The sequence below is a fragment of the Carcharhinus amblyrhynchos genome, chromosome 9, assembly GCF_965287045.1.
Source record: "Carcharhinus amblyrhynchos chromosome 9, sCarAmb.v2.hapA, whole genome shotgun sequence".
In the NCBI taxonomy this organism is placed as follows: Eukaryota; Metazoa; Chordata; class Chondrichthyes; order Carcharhiniformes; family Carcharhinidae; genus Carcharhinus; species Carcharhinus amblyrhynchos.
The window spans coordinates 60,397,881-60,419,022 of record NC_137332.1 but is presented as its reverse complement, the minus strand read 5'-3'; the positions used below and the strand labels follow the sequence as shown (position 1 = coordinate 60,419,022).

General features: G+C 41.3%; 1 protein-coding gene across 4 annotated transcripts in view; it reads left to right on the top strand.

Moving 5' to 3' along the window:
- LOC145347864 (putative oxidoreductase ZK1290.5) overlaps positions 1–21,142 on the top strand; it is a 118,874-nt gene that overhangs the window by 51,266 nt on the left and 46,466 nt on the right. The window lies entirely within an intron of this gene.

Sequence of the window (21,142 nt, the reverse complement as noted above, 5' to 3'; positions counted from 1 at the left end):
ATAAATTTCTAATCTCTAATTGATCATCCGAGGAGGCTGATAGTTGGGCTAGATGCTTCTGAATTTCCTGAAGTAGAGAAAGTAGAATAGTTGCAGAACATCAGTTGCAGAGGCCTTGGAGCAGGATGTTTGGTTAGGGGTATTTTTGAGCACAAAGGAAAATCTAAAAAAGGGGAAAGAATAAAAGAGAGAAGGTTTTGTTTTTATAAAATCCTGCGAGTTTGGACATAGTCTGTACATTCCATATTAGTAGTTTATATTTTTAAAAACCTGCAGAAATTCTGTGACGGAATGAATCTGAATTCTGCATTTTGAAATCCATGTAGGGGATTTGCCAGTTTAATTACATTTGTTGGGTGAACTCTAAACAAATAACAGTGACAGGAAAATCTCTGTTATCAGACATGTTCTGGGAATAGGAGGTGCCTGTTAATCAAAAATGCTGGTTAATAGTGATATAAGGTGAGTTCAGTGTTTTCATCCAGTCACAAAACTCCAGTGTGATCACGTAGGTGTTAAGGTCCCACAAGAGGTGGTGGAGTGCACAAATTGAATGGGCAGTAATGGGAGTAGATGGCATTGCAGAGCAGTGGGAAGCTGAGACTGGAGCAAGGACAGGCCATTAATATTAAGTGCCAGTGAGTGTGGGTTAATAGAGAATTCTGGTTGGCAGCGTTCCAAATAATAAAAATTTTGCTTTATTTACTTTCAATCCACTCCAACAGGGTAAAGTAGCTGAACAAGTAGTTTAAAAAGTAAACAGACTATAATATGTACTTTACTTTGGTGCTGTACACTTGGTGAAATACTGTACAATGGATTTAAAATGAATCAAATTTCCATCTCATTTCCAGAGAGAGAGATTTATTAGGTGACCTAACGTGGTGCAGTTAGAGGCAAATGTCATAAGCTTGGAAGTTTCATGAAGTGGGTCCTAGTGTTTCTGAGGAGACAAAATGCTTTGGCTGAATTATATTGTGATGCCTGGTCTCAGCAAAGACCCTTCCTGTATTCTGCTGCATGTTTCAGTTTGCCCAATTTTATAAGCAAGAACTTTCATTTATACAATTGAAAGTGATGTTTAAAGGCATAAATCTTCCCTGGGAGGGGATCCCTGGACAGAGGAGGAATGTTGTGTGAGGTTTATTGCCCATCTTATGGATTGATCCATAATGTGTGATAATACTGTGCCTTTAAGAAATGTATTTTTATTGTGTTTCTCGAAAGAGATATGTTTATGATTTAGCTTTGTTTTACATGGTGCCAATTTGTCTGCACCAGGCAGCTGACATTGCTGAGAATGCAGGCTAATGATTGATTTTATCTGTTTTAATCTAAGTTAATGCATTTTTGTTTGTTTTATTTTTTTTCCCTGCGATTTCAAAATAAGGTTTTGATTAGGTTGATAGGGACAATCACATGTTAATGGACGGAACTAAGCTTCCGGGGAAAAAGTAGTCAGTTTTATCTGGTTCTGAAAGGTGTGTTGCAAAGTTGAGTAGAGCAATTGCAAATTGGTGTTTGTAAAATTGTAAAATGCAAAGGGGGAGAAAAGCATCACATGGTCTCTTTAAGAGAATGGTGCTTTTTCAATGCTTAGAAAGTTTTTTAAAAATTCAAGTACAGATAGAGTGCCCAAAGTGAAACATTTGTATCAGACGACCAAGCAGCAGGGTTAATAAGACAACAGATTTTCAGGTTTTTGAATTTTTTTGAATTCGGACAATCAGATTTGAATCAGGCACTTAGATACCAAGATCCTATTAAATTTAAATTTGATGGTTTTGGAAACCTAGGACCTATCATATTGTGGGGAATACTGATATGTCATCACAGCTGTAAAAGGAAGGGGGCAATGCAACAGAGGAGGAGAGCAATTGCAATCTGCCAGAGTAACAACTGTTAGTTCAGCTGTAGAGAGAGAGAACAGCTGCCGTCTGCCACAGCTCACAGCTTTTAGTTCAAAGCCTCATTTCAATAGAAAAGGTAGCAAAGAAGAAATAGTTCTATATAGACGAATCAATAGGAAAGGCTCAGAATATTCCAGAAGATGCCAAGCCTAGTTGTAATTTAGAGAATGACTAAAATTCTTTTTTTTTTGTTAATAAGTAGGAATTGTATTCATCTGAACATTAGAATTTTGTTTTATTTGGTTTGTTAATAGTTTTGTTAACTTGTTCACTGTTAGTTAGATAAATAAATTGTTACTTGTTGACTTTAGAATGTGTTAGGGACTATTTTGATTTAACCACTAAAAGTTTCTGAAGAGCAGATCGTACCACTTCACACACACTCTGACAGATTGAGATGAAGTACTTCTCTTTTAGTGGTTAGGTGTTAGTTATAAGAGGGGGCATCCACCTCCGTTTTATAACAGATGCAAAAGATGTCTTTCTGTCTCTCCCTCTCTCTGGAGGCTGCTGTTCGGGACTGTCAGAAGAAAGGTTTCTCTTCTCTCCAGAGGTGTTTGAAAGGATCTAGGACTGTCAACAAGTACCAGCATGTAAACTTGTGTGTCATTAACTAATTTTGAAGAGGCATTTAAGTCTGTAAGAGGAATATTGCTTGAATTGGAACTAATAGAGGTAGGTTAGCAGTTAAGAATTGTATCTTGTCATGTTTAAGTATTTCAATTGGTAAAAGTTAAGCTAATTCATTCATTATAATTAAAATGTATTCTTAAATGAAGTTTATTTTCATAAAAGCTTCCTAGTGTGCCAATGGAATCATACTTAGAGTTAAATGCATTATCCTTACACTAATGTCAAAATAGAAAAACTATCAGGGTCTAGTCAGGCTTTGTAACATACTTTGGGGTTTCTGCTTTGGTGCCCTAACAAATGCAATTGTTGATATCTCTATTCTACACTAGCTGTTCCTTTATTTGATTATATAGTGTCCTGGAGCTCTTTGAATTTTTTTTTGATTTATTCATTCTTATGCAGACAAATGAATGCCAGTGAGATTTATAATCACACTAGTGTCGACAATTTGACGTTAGCATATGTAATTTTCTTCAACTAAAATAATCAGAAATGCTCGTTGTGAAGTTGAAATTACTACAAATCTGTTCCTATATGTCATGTCCTTCCCAGCAATGTGATATAATAACACAGTAATTATCTCTACTTGTGCATTATTTCCATCAGTCTCACACAATGGTTAAATTTATCATAGTCCACCCTTGGTTATAATGTAGGCTTTATTTGCAGCAAGCACAATTGCAAGTTAAGGAAAGTCTAGATTACTGTGTTTTCAATATACATATAAGCATTATTATAAAGACGTGCTGTATTTTTTTAAAGAAGTCATGTTCCTTTCTCTTTTGAATCTGCTTGGTACTCCCTTCCCTCTGGACCTTCTGTGGTGACATCACTAATGAGGAGAGCTCTGTGTTTCAGTGACCCAGTTAGTTTCATTGCAATACGATCTGAAACAATAGAAGGAAAAGGGAACTGAGCACTCTGTATGTGTTCCCAATGCACTATTTTGAGGAAATGTAACATTAAGTTATTCATATACGTTTATTTGTCCAGACATGCATTATTCTTCCCACTCCATATTGTAAAAGTGGTGATTCATGCCAAATGGAATTACACATGCATCCTCTGGTAGTCCACACAAATAGCCAGTATGTTACTTAGTGCATATTTAACTATGGAGGATGGTGAGTATTGTGAGTCTTCTGAGTCCTCTTTCCAGAAGGGAATCACTGGATATACATGAGTTCCAGGAATCCTGACTTTTTTTTATATATAATTCCCCCCCACCGCACCCTGCCACCTAGCACCACCAGCTCCCCCCATCCCCAAATAAATGTGGGGGTGGTGAGATCAGTTGTGGCAGCCTCTCATTCCCCAGCAAAATTCAGTTAATTTAACAAGATACAGTCAAATTGCATTTTCCTTAAAATGCGAATTATAAACAACCATCCACATTTGTACTAACACTATAATCGGTTGTGCATTTGCCCCTGGCCTGTTCTTTTGCAACAATGAACAGCCCTACCAGGAGCTAGTGAGCAAGGAGCTGAGAACAGGTCAACACTCTACCCTGTCAGTTACAGCAACCATAATGATCCAGAGACAATATAATCCAGAAATTCTGTTTTTGTCCCATCAGCCCTATTCAGTCACTGATGGGATAAGCTGTACAATTTTCACATGAATATAAATGCAAAGAGGGAGAAATCAGAAGTTGCCAAAGGCATAATATTTTGAGCCTATTATTTACATAGTTGAACAGTGAAAAGTCCTATTTGGCTATTTACCTTATTTCAATTTCTTTTTATGTGCTTAAAAGTGCATTTTGTAAAAGTAAGAAATAGAAAATTTTTAAACAGTTGCTTGGATGATTCATGTTTTTGATACAAAATCACTTTGAAAACACAACATAAAGCTGTCAAATTGTAAAAATGTTAGTGGAGAAATTTATGATTACAGTATGTTTATGTCATTACTTTAAGCCACAATGTAGTCCAATTTTATTGTGTGCAGTTTGCCATCATTTGCACAATTAGCAGGAGTTTGGTTTTTATATTGTATTTTTATTAACACGAAGCAAATGTACATGATGGCATATGTTTAAATTCACATGGAATGCAAGAACTAGCAAAAACAAGCTGAGATTTTTTGTTTCCATTACTAATTAGAAGTTAAAGGCACTTGAAGGTACATAAAATATTTTGAAGCTTAGAATCATGTTGATAACACCGGGTGCCTTTCCAGTGATATTTTCAGGTTTTAATTATGAATAAATTCCTTTGAGAAGAGATTAAAAAAGGAAGTCTTTAGGAAAGTCCTGGGAAAACGAAGAATTAGATGTGCAGCTGGCCCAACCTGCATTTTTACTTCTCTGAACAGCCAATTCAGAGGAAAATTAGGAAATACCTGAGAACAAGACATTTCTCTAATCTCTCAGCTGTAACTTCTATACGATTCAGGTCCAGCAATGTAGCAAGATCCAGCAGCAAGTCCAGTAGGTATTGATCAAGAGCAGGAGCCCTGGCTAATTTCACCTTCCAACCCAAACCCACCGCAAGGGTCAGCGAGACTAGTTATAAATAGCAGGAAAAATGAGTTCAAATCCCACCAAGGTAATTTGAGAATTCAAATATGGTTTCAATAATCTGAAAATGAAGAACTGGATCAGTAAAGTGGCCATGACGCTGTCATATCGTGATTAAAAACACAACTGGTTCATGAATGTTCTTTGACAAAGGAAACTTGCAACCCTTATCTGCTTTGGCCCATATGCGACTGTTGATCCACATCAATGTGGTTGACTTGTAATAATAGTCCTCTGAAATGGCTTAACAAATCACTTGATTGTACGAAACCGCTGCAGTGGTTCAACAATATGGCCCACTGTTCATCTTAGTATAAATAGGGCTAAGCAACAAATACAGTTTTACCAATATTCTATAAATTAATTTAAGAAGTAATTTGGGAGTGTATAGGGAAAAAGCTGATGAAAAATGGACGGAGGTGTCCTTCAGTTATATGTGTGAGAATGATTGAAAACATACGATGAATCTTTTGTGATATTTGTGACTTTTAATACTCTGTTCGTTGAGATCCTGTTGCTGTGTGTATTAAGTGTATCAGAATAAAAATATAGTCCATTTAAAAATAAATTGGCCGTTTAAAGTGACAGTCTATCATTACAGGATATTTTATATATATATATGGGTGTCAATCTTTACTGCTTTTGTAGTTTTCACTGCTACGTTTGCACACTTCAGTAATTGTAAAACTGTAAGTGCCACCCACTCCAACCAACCCTGAGAAGCTGGTGGTTTCACACTCAAATGACACTTAGTATAACAGAGGTTCAATCACCTTCAGTTTCCTTCCATGCACCAGATTATAAATTTATGGTTAAGCACCTTTCACAAAACATTGGCTTATTTTGCAACTCTTCATAGTATTTCATGGTATTTACAGTGCAGGAAAAGACCATCAGATCCAAATGGTGTTTGTTCTCTTCCCATCTTATATCACCTAACTAAAAGTTTTTATTTATTTGTCACAAGTAGGCTTACATTAACATTGCAATGAAGTTACTGTGAAAATCCCCTAGTCACCACACTCCGGCACCTGTTTGGCTACACTGAGGGAGAATTTAGCATTGGAAATGATTTTGATTTGATTTGATTTTGGTTTGATTTATTATTTTCACATGTACTAATATACAGTGAAAAGTATTGTTTCTTGTGCGCTATACAGACAAAACATACCGTTCATAGAGAAGGAAACGAGAGAGTGTCGAATGTAGTGTTACAGTCATAGCTAAGGCGTAGAGAAAGATCAACTTAATGCAAGGAAAGTCCCTTCAAAAGTCTGGCAGCAGCAAGGCAGAAGCTGTTCTTGAGTCTATGTACCTAACTAGCACGTCTTTTGGACTGTGGGAGGAAACTGGAGCATCCAGAGGAACTGCTTTATCTTATTCTATTCTTTATCCCTCATGTTTATCAAACTTCCCCTTAAATGCATCAAAGTTAATTGCCTCACTTCTTATGATACAGAGTTCTAAGTTCTAACATACAAAAGTAGGTAGTGCTATGTCATTCTTTAGGTAAAGAAATATCTCATGAATTTTCTGCTGGATTTATTAATAACTATCTTATATTTATGGCCCTATGTTCTGGCATCCCTCTGCATGTGGAAACATTTCTCATTTAAGTATCTGCCTAATCAAACCCTTTCATAATCTTAAAAACATCCCTCTGATCACATCTTCGTCTTCTTTTTTCTAGAGAAAAGAACTCCAACCTGTTCAGTCTTTCCTGATAGGTATAACTCAGTCCTAATCTCAGTTCTGCTATTACTAATATTTGTACCTTCCAGTGCCTTTATGTCCTTTTTACAATATAAAAACGAAAGACTTGCATTTATATAGCATTTTCATGAGGTCTTGGAGCATTTTACAGTAAATTAAGTACTTTCTGGAGTGTAGTTGCTGTTGTAAGAAAACAAGGCAGCCAATTTGCACTCAGCAAATTCCCACAAATCGCAATGTGATAATGACCAAATAATCTTTTTTATTTATATGGTGTTGATCAAAGATCAATGTTGGCCAGGAACCAGGGACACCTCCCCTACTTTTCTTCAAAATACATCTGTCTCTCATTTAACATTCCTAATGTGTTCCTGAAAAATGGTGTGCTAAATGAAAAATACTTTCCCGTAAGAAAGTACGTTTATAAGGGTGGGTTACATTTCTGACCCGTAATTTTTACGTGAAAAAACTATTGCCTGCCTTGAATCAAACTAAGACAAAAATTCTCTTACTTGCTACTCTTACTATTTATTACTACTGTTACTACCTTTTCTGCTTACCTCTCGCTTGCTGCTTCTTCACTTCCTTCCAGTCACTACTTTCTTCTCCCAACCCCTTCACTCCCTACCATTCATTTCACTTCTCCTTGCCCCACCTCACTTGCTGCCTGTTGCTACTTGCATGTTCCCTCACACTTGCTGTTTCCCTTGCTGTCTTTCACTTTGTGTCTCCTGCCATCCCACTTGCCACCCTTCTCCTGACCACTTCACTCCTGTCTTTGCCTCTCTCCCAAGCCCATGCTCAAAGTGAGGGGTTTCAGGAAAGGGATTTGCAAGAAGGAGGGAGAGAGGAGGTCAGAAAGGGAAGCACTGAGCAGGTGGGAATCAAGAGGAAGCTAGGAGGTTGGAAAAGGGACAGCAAGTGAAGCATTGAGAACTATTTAAAAAACAGAGTAGCCAGTTAGTGCTCTCTGCTGCAAATCTACAGCTAGGCAAGTGGATAGTGTGGGACTCCACAGGCTTGACATCAGTTCTACATCAAGATGTCACTGGGCCATGACCTTTCCTTGTTAAGTCGGCTCTTGACTACTGGGGCATGGTGCGTTTGAAAAGAGAATGCAGTTTTCAAAATTTTAACCTCTTACCTGACCTTTTTCTGCCCATCTGGGGACCAGAGGGAATGGATGGTGAGGTACAGATTTTTTAATTGAGCAAGGCTGCAAACCACAGCAAACCTGAGAGTGAATCATATTTAGTTCACATTATCCAGTGTAATGCACTCTTTGTGAACTTTCATGCTCCTGAAGGTGAGGAAATCTCTGTTAAAGGAAGGACACTTAGGGACAGGAGACTTCAATCAGTCTGCGCTGGATTTGAATCAGGTCCCAGTGGAGATGGAGAATGCTTAAATTATTTTTGTACTTTTACTCATTGTTTTTCTAGTTGTAGGATGCTTTGATGCTTTGTGTAATAATGTATTACGCTCTTATTTCCTGGCTGTTTTTGTTTTATATTGAATATAAATTGTTAATTAATAGTTGTCGAGTGCATGGGATGATGCTTTCATTTTAAGACCATTCTTAATTCTACTACACTGTCAAATGGTAATGTTTGGTCTGGTAGTAAAATGCAAACTCACTTTGGTAGTAAAATGCAAACACACTTTCCTAATACTAAATCCTGTGATGAGTTTGAGGTGGAAATATTAAGGTTTATTAGGAAAAAATCTCATTAGTCATTGTGGAGAATACTGAGGTTTTTGCTGAGTGTGTTAACTGGTCAGACTGTGATACAGTTAGGACTCGGTTTTTAACCGGTGCATTCCAAACTATTTTCCACAGTGATTCATTTCTTTTAACACTTGAGAAATGAGTCATTCCAGACATCAGAAAAAATAAAGCATCATTAAAGTTTGCATGTAAAATACTACATGCACTCATGTAGGTTTCAACCAATTTCTCTGTTTTGGCCAGTGACAATATTGATAGTTAGCGCCCTCCCTCCCACACTATTATGTTCCTCTTCCCTTCTCTCAACCACCACCCCCCCACCCCCATCTCCAAATTCACAGTAATTTCCCTCCCCACCGCACCCACACACGCCCACACAGACACACACCCACACAGTAATCAACTCCTCTTCTTTTCCCCAACCTGCTGTTACCTATTGATTTTGTTGCCTATGCAGCAAGATTTCTAACTCGAGGTAAGAAGCCTCGACAGATAGGAGCAGAACTATAGTTAAGTTGGAAGCTGCCACTTGCCATCCTAGTTCAGCCACATGACTGAGTGATTGCTTGCTGGCCTCTGCCTGGGCCAAGTCAGTATGCAAACATCCCAAGTCTGCACAGCACTTATCGCCAGAAGTGGTAAAAGGTGAAAGGATGCTTTGTGTTCATCGCCTGCCCCTTTGCTTATTGACACCATGGATTCAGTAAATCCAGAGCCTCTTCTCCACAGTCTTCACTGCTGCCTTGTAGGAGAGGGAGTTTGGAACCCCAAATGTTGTTTCTGTAACCCCATTGGGGGGGTCAGTACCCACACTTTGGAAACTGCCATTCTTAGATGATTAGTACTAGCAAAAAGGAAAAGCTGCTATGTGCATTGACAGGAATATTTAGTCTTTTTTACAATTAAATAAATAGTTGGGAATTCTTTGGAAAGCAGACAGAGCTAATAAGGAGGAACGAAAGAGACACAGAAAACAGATCTGCAGTACTTATACTGACTCTGAAATGTGAAACTACATAGTGCAATACTAAATCCATTCGCTGAACCAAAGTTAGAACTACTCCTACTCAACTTAAAGAACAGATAAACAGGAATTAGATCTCGTTTATCCTTCCATGAAAATTACACAAGTAATAACTTGTGTTTCTACACTTCCTTCATCTTACATCCCAAGGTTCTGCACTGTAGATCCCAGCAACAGCAGCAATAGTAGGGATACAGAGGGAATGATGAAGTGCAATTGAATAGTTTTTGCCTTGAATTATTATTGTCACATGTATTAACATACAGTGTAAAGTATTGTTTCTTGTATGCTGTACAGACAAAGCATACTGTTCATAGTCAAGGAAATGAGAGAGTGCAGAATGTAGTGTTACAGTCATAGCTAGGGTATAGAGAAAGATCAACTTAATGCAAGGTAAGTCCGTTCAAAAGTCTGACAGCAGCAGGAAAGAAGCTGTTCTTCAGTCGGTTGCTAAGTGACCCCAGACTTTTGTATTTTTTTACCTGATGGAAGCAGGGGATGTCCAGGGTGTGTGGGATCCTTAAATCACGTTGGCTGCTTTGGCAAGACATCGCGAAGTGTAGACAAAGTGAATGGATGGGAGGCTGGTTTGCGTGATGGATTGGACTACATTCACGACCATTTATGGTTCCTTGCAGTCTTGGCAGAACAGGAGCCATACCAAGCTGTGATATAACCAGAATGAATGTTTTCTATGATGCATCTGTAAAAGTTGGTGAGAGTCATAGCTGACATGCCAAATTTTCTTAGTCTTCTGAGAACATAGAGGCATTGGTGGGCTTTCTTAACTGTTGTGTCGGGGGAACCAGGATGGATTGTTGATGATCTGGACTCTGAGAAACCTGAAGCTCTCGACCATTTCCATTTTGTTCCCATTGATGTAGACAAGGGCATGTTCTCCTTTACGCTTCCCGAAATCAATGACAATCTCCTTCGCTTTGTCGACATCAAGGGAGAGATTATTGTTGCCGCACCAGTTCACCAGATTATCTCAATCCTGTACTCTGTCTCGTCATTGTTTGAGATCTGACCCACTACAGCGGTGTCGTCAGCAAACTTGAAAACTGAATTGGAGGAGAATTTGGCCGCACAGTCATAGATGTATAAGAAGTATAGTAGGAGGCTGAGAACACAGCTTTGTGGGGCACCAGTGTTGAGGATGATTGTGGAGGAGATGTTGTTGCCTATCCTTACTGATTGTGATCTGTGAGTTAGGAAGTTTAGGGTCCAGTCACAGTTGTTGTTTTTGAAGATGGGAAACAAGTATGGCAGAAAAGCTTAGCAGAATTGCAGAGAAAGCTAAAGGCTTTACCTCCAGTGATTAAAAATAAGGAGAAGGGGCTGCACAATAGGCTGGAGCTGGAGGAAGTTGCACAAACGGGAAGGAGTTGAGGCTATGGAGAAATTTTTAGATATTACAACATTTTGAAGAGACAGGCTGAAGGGAAAAGGAGGAGTTTCCCTGGTTGTAAAGGATGATATGCAGACAGTGTTGAGAAAGGATCTTGATTCAGATGATCAGGAAGTAGAATCAGTTTAACTGGACGTTAGGGATAACAAGGGTAAGAAAACTGGTGGTAGTATTATTTCGCTCCCCCCCCCACCCCGACAGTAGTTGTACTGTTGAACAGAGCATTATGCAAGAAGTAATTAAAAGTAATTAAAGCTTATAACAAAGGCAGTGTAATAATTGTGGGGGACTTTCATTGTCCTTTGGACTGGACCAATTAAATTGGTAAAGGTGGTCTGGAAGATGAGTTTACATAATGCTTTCATGACAGTTTCTCAGAACAATACACTTCGCAACCAACTGGGGATAAAGTTATTTTAAACTGTGCAATTAACTAGGAATAATGAGTAACCTCGTAGAGAAAGATCCACTGGAAAAATTATCATAATACCATTAATTCCGTACTAAGTTTGAAAATAACATATTCCAATTCCAAACAATAATCTTAAATTTAAACAAAGCCAATTACATAGGTACAAGGGGAGACTAGCTAAGGTTGGTTGGGTATATAGACTAAAAGTTACACTAATTAATCAATAGTCAGAAATACCTAAAGAAGCCATTCAAAATGTCCAACAAAAGTGCATTCCATTAAAAAGTAATAGTTTGGCAAGAAAGATTCCTCCGTGGTTTACTAAAGTACAAGACAGTATTGGATTAAAAGAGTAGACAAGTAATGTTGCAAAGAATAGGAGTAACCCTGAGGATTGGGGGTGTTTTACGAACCAGCAAATGACCACCAAATAATTGATGAAGAGGAATAAAATAGAATACAAGTGTAAACTAGCCAGGAATATAAAAACAGACCGTAAGAGATTTTACAAGTAAATAAAAAGGAGGAGAGGAGCTAAAGTAAACCTTGGTCCTTGGAGGCAGATAGGAGAAATTATCATGGGGAATGAGGAAATGGTCTCCTACTTTCTGTCCGACTTCATAGTAGGAGAAACAAATTACATCCCAGAAATAGAGGGTAACCTAGGCTAATAAGAGTGAGGCAATTAGTATCAGCAGGAAATAAGTATTGGAGAAATATTGGAGTCTAAAATCCAGCAAATGCCCTGGGCCCAAGATCTGCAGGCTAGGGTTCTAAAAGCAGTAGCTGCAGCAATGGTGGATTTGCTGGTTATGATTTTCCAAAATTCCCTAAGCTGCAGAACAGTCTCAGCAGATTGGAAGTTAGCAAATGTCAAGAAAGGATGGAGTGAAAAAACCAGGAACTACAAGTTAGTTAATCTGACATCTGTCATTGGGAAAATGCTGGAATCAGGTAGTCAGGAAGTCTTAACAACATACCTAGAAAAAAATAGTATGATCAGACAATGTCAGCATAGTTTTACAACAAGGGAATTGTGTTTGATAAATCTAATCATGATGCTTAGCAGTGCTACCTCACAGTGCCAGGGATCTGGGTTCAATTCCTGGCTTTGGTTACTGTCTGTGTGGAGTCTGCACGTTCTCCCACTGTCTGTGTGGGTTTCCTCCAGGTACTCCAGTTTCCTCCCACACTCCAAAGATATGCAGGTTAAGTGGATTGGCCATGCTAAATTGTCCCTTAGTGTCAGGGGGATTTGCAGCATAATTACGTGGGGTTAAAGGGATAGGGCCTGAGTGGGATTGTTGTCAATGCAGACTCGATAGGCCAAATGGCTTCCTTCTGCATTGTAGGGATTCAGTGGTTCTAGTCATGTTTTGAGGATGTAAGCAAATTACTCCAGATGCTGCAATCTGAAACCAAAAGAGAAAACGCTGGAAAATCTCAGCAGGTCTGGCAGCATCTGTAAGGAGAGAAAAGAGCTGATGTTTCAAGTCCAGACGATCCAGCCTTGACGAAGGTCATCCAGACTTGAAACATCAGCTCTTTTCTCTCCTTACAGATGCTGCCAAACCTGCTGAGATTTTCCAGGGTTTTTTCTTTTGGCTTTGAGGATATAATTTGTGTAGCTAAAGGGCAAAACAAATATAGCATACTTGGCGTTCCAAAAGGCAATCAATAAGGTGACACACAAAGGATTAATGCACAAGATAAAGGCTCATGGAATTGGGGGCAATGTTAATGGATAGCGGATTGGTTAATGGATAGGAAATAAGGATAGTAATAAAATGGGACATTTTCAAGTTGACAGACTGATTAGTAGAGTACAATAACGATCAGTTAGTTGCAATGACTCAGACAAAGTAACAGAGAATAATGTATCTAAATTGGCTGCCAGTACAAAGCCAGGTAAGAAAGTGGACTGCAGTGAGGATCCAGAGGCTGCAAGGAGATTATAGATAGATTATTCCTGCCCTCCACTGGGAAATAGAAGCATTTATGGGACCCCGCAAACAAGCTGGTCCTTACCAATATTCATCTCTCAGCCAACATCACTAAATGTAGATTATTCGTCACTGTTTGTGTGACCTTGTTTTGTTCAAATTGGTTGCCATGTTTTCGACAGTGCAACAATGATTACAGTTTTAAAAGTACTTAATTGGTTGTAATGTGGCCTGGGACTTTGGCACTATGTCAGTGTGCGTTTTTCTTGTTACCCAGAATTTGTATGAATAAATTTGATTCTGATCAATTGCCTCCAACTCAGTTTATTCCAGGAGTAGTTTTTCTGAACTTTAGGCAATAGTGTTGGGAGATGGAATTTACGAAGCACAAGGTCAAGTTTCCTTGAAGTAGAGGGAATCCCTAGCCTCACCATTAACTAAACAGAAGGTTGCCAATGTATACAGTTCTTAGAAAGGAATATTCTGAGAACAAAGAACAAGTATTCTGAGGGAAAAAACTGGATAAGAACTCGTATTTAAAAAGTAGTTTGAGGGTGGGAAAGTACTTTGAACAAAGCAATAAATTTGCCAGATGCAAAGCACACCAAATTTAGATAAGTAATACTTACAGTTGAAACAGGCGTACCATTTCCAACAGAGAGAAATATCTCTGTTAAAAATATTTCACATGGCATAGATTTCTCCCCTAGGGTAACCAAGAAAAATCCCAGGAATACCTTTTGCAGTGGAACATTTGAAGCTTTTGCCTCCTGCACTTCATACTAGCCCTATGAGGCTGATCGCAAACAGTGGAGCAACATTGATTTTACAATCTGTTAGGGGACGATCTTACCAGAATTTGGCAGAGTGTCAGTTCCAGTGAAAAAGATAGAGCAAATCATGCCTCTCCAGCGTAAGTTACGCCTGAATCATTGACAAAACTTTAAGGCCAGGAGAATCATGCCACACCCGTGGCGACTCCCTCTGATTTGCCTGCCACAGCTACACAAAATCACACTAATCATTGGGCAGCTGCATATAAACGGCTCCACAGCTACTTCAAGGATGCAGGCAGAAAGCCTGCATCACATTTCTCAGAGGGAGCCCTGACCAGACTTATTAATAGAGTGGAGCAGAAGCACGATGCACTCTAACCCCCGTTCCAGGAGAAGGCCTCCCACCCAGGTCACCACCCCTGCCTGGGAAACAGTGGCATTCCTGGTGAGTACAGTAAGAAGTCTCACAACACCAGGTTAAAGTCCAACAGGTTTATTTATTAGCAAGAGCCACTAGCTTTCAGAGCGCTGGCTGCCCCTTTGTCGGGTGAGTGGGAGTTCTAATCACAAACTGGGCATATAAAGACAAACTCAATTTACAGAATAATGATTGCAGTGCGATTCTTTACAGCTAATCAAGTCTTAAAGGTACCTGCCACGGCTTACCTTACATGAAAGGTACCTTTGAGACTTAATTAGCTGTAAAGAATCACATTCCAATCATTATTCTGTAAATTGAGTCTGTGTCTTTATATGCCCAGTTTGTGATTAGAACTCCCACTCATCTGACGAAAGGGCAACCACCGCACCAAAAGCTAGTGGCTTTTGCTACCAAATAAACCTGTTGGACTTCAACCTGGTGTTGTGAGACTTCTTATTGTGTTTACTCCAGTCCAATGCCAGCATCTCCATATCATGACTTCCTGGTGAGTGCCAGCTTGCTGCAGAAGAGGATGGGGCAGCAATGCCACAAGAAGATGAAAGATCTTCTCTGCTCAGCCAGGATAAGTAAGCCGCATGTTTTTTGTGGACCCCCTATCACAACTCCACCTTTATCTCTCACTGAAATGCTTTGGCTTTTGGCTTTTGATGCTCCTCACACTATAGCTCCCACTTAAGACCCACACCTGCCATACCGCATCACTATCTTAAATGCCAACGCTGCCACCTACACGGCATCTTTCCTTTGAATGCAAGGCTGATTGGAGGAGTCCCATCAAAGAACAGAGAAAATTACAGCACAGGAACAGGCCCCTCGGCCCTCCAAGCCTGCACCAACCATGCTGCCGACTGAACTAAAACCCCCTACCCTTCCTGGGACTGTATCCCTCCATTCCCATCCTATTCATGAATTTGTCAAGATGCCCCTTAAAAGTCATTATTATATCTCCTTCCATTACCTCCCCCAGCAACGAGCTCTAGGCACCCACCACCCTCTGTGTAAAAAAACTTGCCTCTTACATCTCCTTTAAATCTTGCCCCTCGCACCTTAAATCTGTGTCCCTTAGTAATTGACTCCTCCACCCTGGGAAAAAGTTTCTGACTCTCCACTCTGTCCATGCCCCTCATAATCTTGTAGACTTCTATCAGGTCGCCCCTCAACCTCCATCACTCCAGTGAGAACAAACCAAGTTTCTCCAACCTCTCCTCATAGCTAATGCCCTCCATACCAGGCAACATCCTGGTAAATCTTTTCTGTATCCTTTCCAAAGCCTCCACACCCTTCTGGTAGCGTAGCGACCAGAATTGAACACTATATTCCAAGTGTGGCCGAAGTAAGGTTGTGTAAAGCTGCAACATGACTTGCCAATTTTTAAACTCAGTACCCTGGCCAATGAAGGCAAGCATGACATATGCCTTCTTGACTACCTTCTCCACCTGCATTGCCAGTGACCTATACACCCAGGTCCCTTTGCTTATCAATACTGTTAAGGGTTCTGCCATTTATTGTATATTGCCCATCTGTATTGGACTTTCAAAATGCATTATCTAAATTTGTCCAGACTAAACTCCATCTGCCATCTTTTCCCCCCCAAGTCTCCAACCAATCTATATCTTGTTGTATCCTCTGATGGTCCTCATCACTATCCACAAATCCACAAGCCTTTGTGTCATCAGCAAATTTACTAATCAAGCCCGTTACATTTTGCTCCAAATCATTTATATACACATTACAAACAGCAAAGTCTCCAGCACTGATCCCTGAAGGACGCCGTTTGTCACAGCCCTCCATTCAGAAACAAATCTTTCCACTGCTACTCTCTGTCTTCTATGACCAAGCCAATTCTGTGTCCACCTTGCCAGCTCACCTTTGATCCCATGCGACTTCACTTTCTGTACCAGTCTTGCCATGAGGGACCTTGTCAAAGGCCTTACTGAAGTCCATGTAGACAACATCCACTGTCTTATCCTCATCAGTCATCTTCATCACTTCCTTGAAAATCTCGGACAAGTTGGTAAAACATGACCTCCCCTTCACAAAACCATATTGCCTTTTGCTAATACATGCACTTATTTCCAAGTGGGAATAAATCCTGTCTCGAAGAATCCTTTTCAATAATTTCCCTACCACTAATGTACGGCTCACCAGCCTGTAATTACCTGGATTATTTTTGCTACCCTTCTTAAACAAAGAAACAACATTGGCTATTCTCAAATCCTCTGGAACCTCCCCTGTAGCCAGTGAAGATACAAAAATTTCCCTCAAGGCCCCTGCAATTTCCTCACCCCTCTCAGTATTCCAGGATATATCCATCAGGACCTAGGGAATTGTCTATCTTAATGTTTCTCAAGAACCCCAAAACCACCTCCTTTTTGATCTCAACATAATGCAAATTATCTACACACCCTTCCCCAGTCTCATCAGCCACCAAGTCCTTCTCTTTGATGAATATTGAAGCAAAGTATTCATTTAACACCTCACCCATTTCTTCTGGCTCCACGCATAGATTCTTTCCCTTGTCCTTGAGTGGGCCAACCCTCTCCCTGGCTACCCCCTTGCTCTTTATATATGTGTAAAAAGCCTTGGGACTTTCCTTAATCCAGCTGGCCAATGTTTTTCATGACCCCTTTTAGCCCTCCTTACTCCTTCTCTTTGACTCGTCTCTCAATTTCTCTTGTTATCCAAGGTTCCCAAAACTCGCCATACTTATCCTTCATCTTTACAGGAATGTGCTGATCCTGAATCCCTATCAGCTTACACTTGGAAGCCTCCCATATGCCAGGTGTTGATTTACCCTCAAACATCTGCCTCCAATCTACATTCTTCAGTTCCTGCCTAATGGTATAATTAGCCTTCCTCTAATTTAGCACCTTAGCTTGAGGACTACACTTATCTTTATCCATCAGTACCTTAAAGCTTACTGAATTGTGGTCACTGTCCCCTACAGAAACATTGATCTCCAGGCCAGGCTCATTCCCCAATACCAGATCCAATATGACCCCACGTTGGAGTATCTACATATGTTTCAAGAAACCCTCCTGGATGCTCCTTACAAACTCTGCCCCATCGATGCTCTTAGCATGAAGTGAGCCCCAGTCAATATAAAGGAGGTTAAAATCTCCCCCCACAACAACCCTGTTGCTTTTACACCAAGCCAAAATCTGCCTACGTGTTGGTCCTCTATCTCCTGCTGGCAGTTTGGCGGCCTATAGTAAATCCCCAACATTGTGACTACATCCTTCCTATTCCTGAGCTCTATCCATATTGCTTTGCTGTATGAGCCCTTCAAGGTGTCCTACAGCTATGATATTTGCCTTAACCACTAGTGCAACTTCCCCAGCCCTTTTACATCCCCCTCTATCTCGCCTGAAACATCTGTATCCTAGAACATGAAGATGCCAATCCTGTCCTTCCCTTAACCAAGTCTCTGTAATAGCAACAACATCATAGTTCCAAGTATTAATCCAAGCTCTAAGTTCATTTGCCTTATCTGTTTTATTTCTCACATTAAAACAAATGCACTTCAGTCCACCAGACTCTCTTTGATTAGTAACAACACCCTGCCTGATCTTCCCCTGAGTCTTACTGGACCTACTGACATTCCCCTTCAGTTAATTCACCTTTGCTTTGGTTCCCACCCCATCACCTTATGTCCAACCAAGTGGTGCCATCATTCCAGTGCACTGAGGCCAACACCGCTAGTTTGGCATCTGCAATGGATACCTTGGCGCTGGATGAGCACTCTGTGGCAGGAGATGTCCGCATCATGGTTCAGCTCATAACCTCCATGCCTGGGGACCTCAACTGCATGGTGCAGGCACTGGTGGGAATCCATCAGTGTCAGCACCAGAGGACAGCAGAGCTCCCGGACCTCACACCAGCTGCCCCTCCATTCCATGGAGGACCACTGGGCCCATTGGGCAGCCAACGGGTTGAAGATTGTCTGATGCACAATCGAGGGCCTTCCACCCAGGAGACCTTGGGGGTGTCTAGTCTATCTGAGTCCCCCTTTGTGTGAGTGACACACCTCCAGCCCCACACACTGATAAGGCAGTATTGCAATACCACTGCTGTCTGAAAGCAGGCCAGGGCCCCATTTGAATAGGCCCCCCAGGGACACCCACCAAGGTCATCTCAGGCAACATAACGTGAAAGTCAGTAGGCCTTCTCAATCTCAGTTGCGGATCCTGAGTAGACACCTAAATGTAGTGGAACAATGAGGAAAAATGAGTGAAAGGCACCTAGTTAGTATGGGTGAAAGTAGACATTAGTGTAGTGAGGTCACCATTATATATAGTTACAAATAACAAATCACTCCATTCACTCACAGAACCTTCATGCTGCCAAGCTCAGTGGACACATGCACACACCCAGTACTTCATTCATGTGGAATATGAGAATGGTTGTGCTATGCCCCTCCCACACTAAGAGAGAGTAAAGAAGCTCTGCTGCAGGCAACCATCAGCAACCCTCCCCCCCCTTCAGTTTTGCACCTCTTCACCTGAGCGGGAGAGGCCAAAGGGCTGTTGCATAATGAAAATGAGAACCTGGCCGCATGTGTCGAGAGACTATTATTTGCAGCTTTGAACCCCATGATGTGTCTGTTCATTGGCATGGCACATGTAGCTCTCTGTTGGGAGTTAGACATCGCTGAAGATGAGGGAAGCATCGCTTTGTCCTTGCTGCAAGTCATCATCATTCTCCAGCAGAGGTCAATGGCTGCAGCCCCTATCATTGAAAACATGCAATCAAATGGTTAGATCAAGGTGGCAGTACATCATTAGTTTGACTGTACACCCATTGTGGGAGTTCTCACCACTTGATGCTTCCATTCATCCCCGAAACGAGAGGCCATCAGGGCATTCCTTGCTTGATGGCAAATTCTAGCCCTGTCCACTACCCAGCATTCTTCCTCATCCTCGGCATTGTCAGGCTCACCACCCTCCTCAGCATCCTCCTTACCTGAGGAGATCTGGTATTCGCCCATCTCCAGGTTTAGGTGTTCTCCCCTCTAGAACGCAATGTTTTGGAGGGAACAGCAGACCACAATAATGATTCTCTGGGGCTATATTGTAGGACACTGCTCAACTACTTCAGCCACTGGAACCACATTTTCAACAATCCATTTGCCTGCTCTAGCAACATGTGAGGTGCATTGTATTGAGTCTCCGCTGGTGTTTGTGGCCTCCACACTGGCATCATCAGCCAGCTCCTGAGTAGCTATCCTTTGTCCCCAAGGAGCCATCCCTCTGTCCGCCGCTCACCCTGAAAGATAGTTTTGATTTGTGAGCAACCCAAGATGTAACTGTCATGGACACTCCCTGGGAAATGGATGCACACCTGCATAATGCATTTTATGTGGTCACAGATGAGTTGGATGTTGAGGGGGTGGAATCCCTTGCAATTCCTAAGTGATGCCATAAGGGTGCAGTCAATGAGATCTTGCACCTGGGATAACTCTGATAGATCAGCGAAGGCAATGGCCATGGCATCCTGGCTCACCTGGTCCTGGTCAAAGTTGATAAACAGTTCAGCCCTGAAATTGAGGGCATCAGTCACCCCTATTATACATTTGTAAGTGGCAGACTGGGAGATGCCACACATGTCCCCTGTGCTGCCCTGGAATGAACCGCTTGCATAAAAGTGTAGAACGGGTATAAGTTTAAGGGCCACAGGCATTGGGTCTCCTCCAGTTCCATGAGGTGCCAGCTCATGCAGTATGTGGGACAGGCGCAGCCTTCTCTGGCGCTGGAGCTCGGACAACTGGAACACCGACGCCAGGAGATTCTTAGCTGTCATTGTTCCTCCTTGTGTGGTCTTGCTCCCTGAACGGCTGCAGCCTGCTGGTCGTGGCCATTCCACCCTAGTGCTTTCCACTAGTGAACAAATGCATGAGAGCAAGGTCTGCATCCTAACTGGACTCATCAAAATGGTGCCAGTTCTGATAATGAATAATTATGCCAGCTATCACTATTGTATCTTGCCATGTGGTTCTCCACAGTGCAAGCTGTGTACTGCTAAGGCCTGAATTGAAAGACACTGCTACATTCTTGGGGCTTGCTGTTCCAAAGAGTTAACCCATGTCCCCAGACTGTGCAACTGGATCTACCTCTGGATATTAAACTGGGATGCTGGATTCTTCCAAGATTCATTAGTTAGTCGCTCTGACAACAACATTCATTTGAAGCAGCTGATTCCTGACAGGTATGCAACAGTTCCCTAGCAATCAGCCTCATTCTTTGGGATCTGCAATGCTGTGCAGTTAAGCAGCCTGGCATAACAACAGTAAACACCCTCTCAGTGCTGGACATGAGAGTCAAAGTTCACAGAGAAATGGATTTAAACTTCCTGTCCAGTAATTCTCTCTGGCCTCATGTCATTGCTAAAGGATTATAGGTTTCACTGCATTCACCCTCCCCAAAGTGAGAGGATCTTTATGCTCCATGAGGCATGGTAGCCCCCTATCACTGATACCTCCACCTTATCCTTGCAGCCGGGCCTCTCCCAAAGCAAGACTCAGGACCTCATAGTCGCACCAAGTAATGGCCCTTTGACATGGCCGCCTCCCACCCAGTTTGCAGCTCCAACAAGGAAGGGCATCCACTCAACCACTGTTTGAACAGTA